The sequence below is a fragment of the Athalia rosae genome, chromosome 6 (assembly GCF_917208135.1).
Source record: "Athalia rosae chromosome 6, iyAthRosa1.1, whole genome shotgun sequence".
Lineage (NCBI taxonomy): Eukaryota > Metazoa > Arthropoda > Insecta > Hymenoptera > Athaliidae > Athalia > Athalia rosae.
Genome location: NC_064031.1, coordinates 7,701,260 through 7,706,259, shown reverse-complemented (window position 1 = coordinate 7,706,259; position 5,000 = coordinate 7,701,260). Strand labels below are relative to the sequence as shown.

The 5,000-nt window shown below is 47.8% G+C and overlaps 1 non-coding gene across 1 annotated transcript; it reads right to left on the bottom strand.

The window, feature by feature from the left end:
- Positions 1 to 810: 810 nt before the first annotated feature.
- LOC125501535 lies at positions 811 to 2,724 on the bottom strand. Its single transcript, XR_007279125.1, has one exon. It is a non-coding gene; the product is annotated as a small subunit ribosomal RNA (ribosomal RNA).
- Positions 2,725 to 5,000: the final 2,276 nt, after the last annotated feature.

Below are 5,000 nucleotides of genomic sequence, written 5' to 3'. Positions count from 1 at the left end.
GCACGTGGATTTTGGTAATGTTACGCAAAAGGAATAAGATCTCAATTGCATTTCACGGGGCGAAAGTTCGTCGCCAACCTTCCGCCGCGGAGAACGCGACGTCACCCCGGTGGAGCTAAACTCCAGCCGGAGCAGGTTACCCCGTGAAAGTATGGTAACTTTTCTTCATGTGTATCTTTGAAAAGAAACAATTTGAAAAAAAAGCATAAAAAAAACCGTTCGATCAATCGCGCGCCACGCCTCGTACAAAGCGGGGGGATCGACCGAACGGTTGATTCAAACGCACACCAAGCGTCCCGTTCAACAGAAGCGGGCACTTGGTCGCCTCAGCAACGCGCACAATGTCGCTACCTCACACAAATCTGATCGACGAATGGCATCACGATCCGCATCGCTATCGTCCAGAATGGAAAGAGAGTTTTCGTTCTTGCGCCCCCGTAGGTTGGCGTAGTAGCAATGTCCTTTTATTTTTCTAGTGTTTTTTTTACCCATAGCCATTTATGCCTTAGTTTGTTTTTGGCTGCTGCACACGATATATTTTACCGTGATACACTAGTTGTAATGTCCTTTTTATATTATTTTCTCTCTCTTCCAACGGACATAGCAAGATCGTTCGTCGTCGACGTGTGTGAGTGCGACACGAGCCGTTTCGGCCGTTACGTAGTTCGATATTCGTGACACGCGTACAATGTACGCCACCTCTTGTGCCATGTGTGTCTTTTGACTGGATTATAATTGCGTGAGATTCACGGTGGAATCTACCAAAATAATCATCGATTCGCTGCTTTTTTTTTCGCAGTAACGAAACGTTAATGATCCTTCCGCAGGTTCACCTACGGAAACCTTGTTACGACTTTTACTTCCTCTAAATGATCAAGTTTGGTCATCTTCCCGGCAACATCGGCAATGCCGAGGCATTGCCGCGTACCAGTCCGAAGACCTCACTAAATCATTCAATCGGTAGTAGCGACGGGCGGTGTGTACAAAGGGCAGGGACGTAATCAACGCGAGCTTATGACTCGCGCTTACTGGGAATTCCTCGTTCATGGGGAATAATTGCAAGCCCCAATCCCTAGCACGAAGGAGGTTCAGCGGGTTACCCGGGCCTTTCGGCCAGGGAAGACACGCTGATTCCTTCAGTGTAGCGCGCGTGCGGCCCAGAACATCTAAGGGCATCACAGACCTGTTATTGCTCAATCTCGTGCGGCTAGAAGCCGCCTGTCCCTCTAAGAAGATTTATTTGTACGCCGGTAGTAAAAACCTCCCGACCGAAGCCGGGGGCCTTCGAGATACCGGAAAGTACGCCTATTTAGCAGGCTAGAGTCTCGTTCGTTATCGGAATTAACCAGACAAATCGCTCCACCAACTAAGAACGGCCATGCACCACCACCCACCGAATCAAGAAAGAGCTCTCAATCTGTCAATCCTTCCGGTGTCCGGGCCTGGTGAGGTTTCCCGTGTTGAGTCAAATTAAGCCGCAGGCTCCACTCCTGGTGGTGCCCTTCCGTCAATTCCTTTAAGTTTCAGCTTTGCAACCATACTTCCCCCGGAACCCAAAAGCTTTGGTTTCCCGGAAGCTGCCCGCCGAGTCATCGGAGGAACTTCGGCGGATCGCTAGCTGGCATCGTTTATGGTTAGAACTAGGGCGGTATCTGATCGCCTTCGAACCTCTAACTTTCGTTCTTGATTAAAGAAAACATTTTTGGCAAATGCTTTCGCTTCTGTCCGTCTTGCGACGATCCAAGAATTTCACCTCTAACGTCGCAATACGAATGCCCCCATCTGTTCCTATTAATCATTACCTCGGGGTTCCGAAAACCAACAAAATAGAACCGAGGTCCTATTCCATTATTCCATGCACACAGTATTCAGGCGAAAATAGCCTGCTTTAAGCACTCTAATTTGTTCAAAGTAAACGTACCGGCCCACCTCGACACTCAATGAAGAGCACCGCGATGGGATATTAGTTGGGCCGCCCCGAAAGGCTAAGCCCACCGGTAGGACGTCCCACAATCATGCCAGTTAAACACCGCGAGCGGTGAACCGACAGCGTGGGACACAGATTCAACTACGAGCTTTTTAACCGCAACAACTTTAATATACGCTATTGGAGCTGGAATTACCGCGGCTGCTGGCACCAGACTTGCCCTCCAATTGATCCTCGTTAAAGGATTTAAAGTGTACTCATTCCGATTACGGGGCCTCGGATGAGTCCCGTATCGTTATTTTTCGTCACTACCTCCCCGTGCCGGGAGTGGGTAATTTGCGCGCCTGCTGCCTTCCTTGGATGTGGTAGCCGTTTCTCAGGCTCCCTCTCCGGAATCGAACCCTGATTCCCCGTTACCCGTTACAACCATGGTAGGCGCAGAACCTACCATCGACAGTTGATAAGGCAGACATTTGAAAGATGCGTCGCCGGTACCAAGACCGTGCGATCAGCCCAAAGTTATTCAGAGTCACCAAAGTAAACGGCGGACGGGACGAACCCGCCACCGATTGGTTTTGATCTAATAAAAGCATTCCTCCCATCTCTGGTCGGAACTCTGTTTGCATGTATTAGCTCTAGAATTACCACAGTTATCCAAGTAAATGTGGGTACGATCTAAGAAACCATAACTGATTTAATGAGCCATTCGCGGTTTCACCTTAATATGGCTTGCACTGAGACATGCATGGCTTAATCTTTGAGACAAGCATATGACTACTGGCAGGATCAACCAGGGAGCTTTGTGTTATTGGTAGCTCTTTTCGTGTGTTGCCCCATGCCGCCGAGTCTTTGCCCGGTCGGCCACACGTTTTAATATAATATGTATATCTGGTACCGCACAACTTGTGTACGCGTACTAGCGCTCAGAGCGCTCTGTTCGACTTTGTGTTTCCTCGGGTGAAGACAATTTTTGTCGACTCCCCGGTGCAAATCGTTCGAATTATCCTTCTCGTATCCTTCGGCTAGATTGCAAGCGTCGGGAGTACGATTGGAAATCAATGTGTACCGTCTGCGAACAGACTGTGATACGCACGGAATGTGGCGAGTTGATGCCTCTGTTCGACTGCTTCCCTCGACTTGCGAGAGAAGACTTTCTGGTCACCGCATAAAGGGCCATTCGGTCTTAGACACCGACCCGCGGTTATGTAGTGTCGACGATTCAAATTGAATCATATTTTCTAGACGGAGCGAAGAACTCGCCCCTGCGAAACGTGAGCGCTCGGAAAAACTTTGAACTCGTGAGAGTGGTTCTTACCGGAACGAAACGAACGCCTGTGGTGCGAATCTCCGCTCAGACGAAAAATTTTCAAAATTCGAAAAAAATTTTTGTCTGCGTGTTCGTGACACGGTGAGGACGAAACCATAGCCCCGACAACAAACCCGCAAAGGGATGTCGAGATACGGGCCGAAACAAGTCGAAAGTTCCGAAACCCGAGGACTAGGTGCCGACCGACCGGTCGAGACCGCTCGGTGCATGAAGTATCAACGGTGCCGCTCGGACGTCGGAGCCGGCCGGTCATAACACGTGTTCCTTATGGGGCAAAACAGCAACGCGACCTGAAAAATTTGGCAGTACGTTGCAACTTAGTTCCATGCGAGAATCGTTGGGACTTTGAAAATTTTTCGATCCAACGAGTGATGCGCGACTCTTTCGGACTTTGAAAATTTTTCGTTCCAACGAGTGATGCGCGACTCTTTCGGACTTTGAAAATTTTTCGATCCAACGAGTGATGCGCGACTCTTTCGGACTTTGAAAATTTTTCGATCCAACGAGTGATGCGCGACTCTTTCGGACTTTGAAAATTTTTCGATCCAACGAGTGATGCGCGACTCTTTCGGACTTTGAAAATTTTTCGATCCAACGAGTGATGCGCGACTCTTTCGGACTTTGAAAATTTTTCGATCCAACGAGTGATGCGCGACTCTTTCGGACTTTGAAAATTTTTCGATCCAACGAGTGATGCGCGACTCTTTCGGACTTTGAAAATTTTTCGATCCAACGAGTGATGCGCGACTCTTTCGGACTTTGAAAATTTTTCGATCCAACGAGTGATGCGCGACTCTTTCGGACTTTGAAAATTTTTCGATCCAACGAGTGATGCGCGACTCTTTCGGACTTTGAAAATTTTTCGATCCAACGAGTGATGCGCGACTATTTCGGACTTTGAAAATTTTTCGATCCAACGAGTGATGCGCGACTCTTTCGGACTTTGAAAATTTTTCGATCCAACGAGTGATGCGCGACTCTTTCGGACTTTGAAAATTTTTTGATCCAACGAGTGATGCGCGACTCTTTCGGACTTTGAAAATTTTTCGTTCCAACGAGTGATGCGCGACTCTTTCGGACTTTGAAAATTTTTCGATCCAACGAGTGATGCGCGACTCTTTCGGACTTTGAAAATTTTTCGATCCAACGAGTGATGCGCGACTCTTTCGGACTTTGAAAATTTTTCGATCCAACGAGTGATGCGCGACTCTTTCGGACTTTGAAAATTTTTCGATCCAACGAGTGATGCGCGACTCTTTCGGACTTTGAAAATTTTTCGATCCAACGAGTGATGCGCGACTCTTTCGGACTTTGAAAATTTTTCGATCCAACGAGTGATGCGCGACTCTTTCGGACTTTGAAAATTTTTCGATCCAACGAGTGATGCGCGACTCTTTCGGACTTTGAAAATTTTTCGATCCAACGAGTGATGCGCGACTCTTTCGGACTTTGAAAATTTTTCGATCCAACGAGTGATGCGCGACTCTTTCGGACTTTGAAAATTTTTCGATCCAACGAGTGATGCGCGACTCTTTCGGACTTTGAAAATTTTTCGATCCAACGAGTGATGCGCGACTCTTTCGGACTTTGAAAATTTTTCGATCCAACGAGTGATGCGCGACTCTTTCGGACTTTGAAAATTTTTCGTTCCAACGAGTGATGCGCGACTCTTTCGGACTTTGAAAATTTTTCGATCCAACGAGTGATGCGCGACTCTTTCGGACTTTGAGAATTTTTCGATCCAAC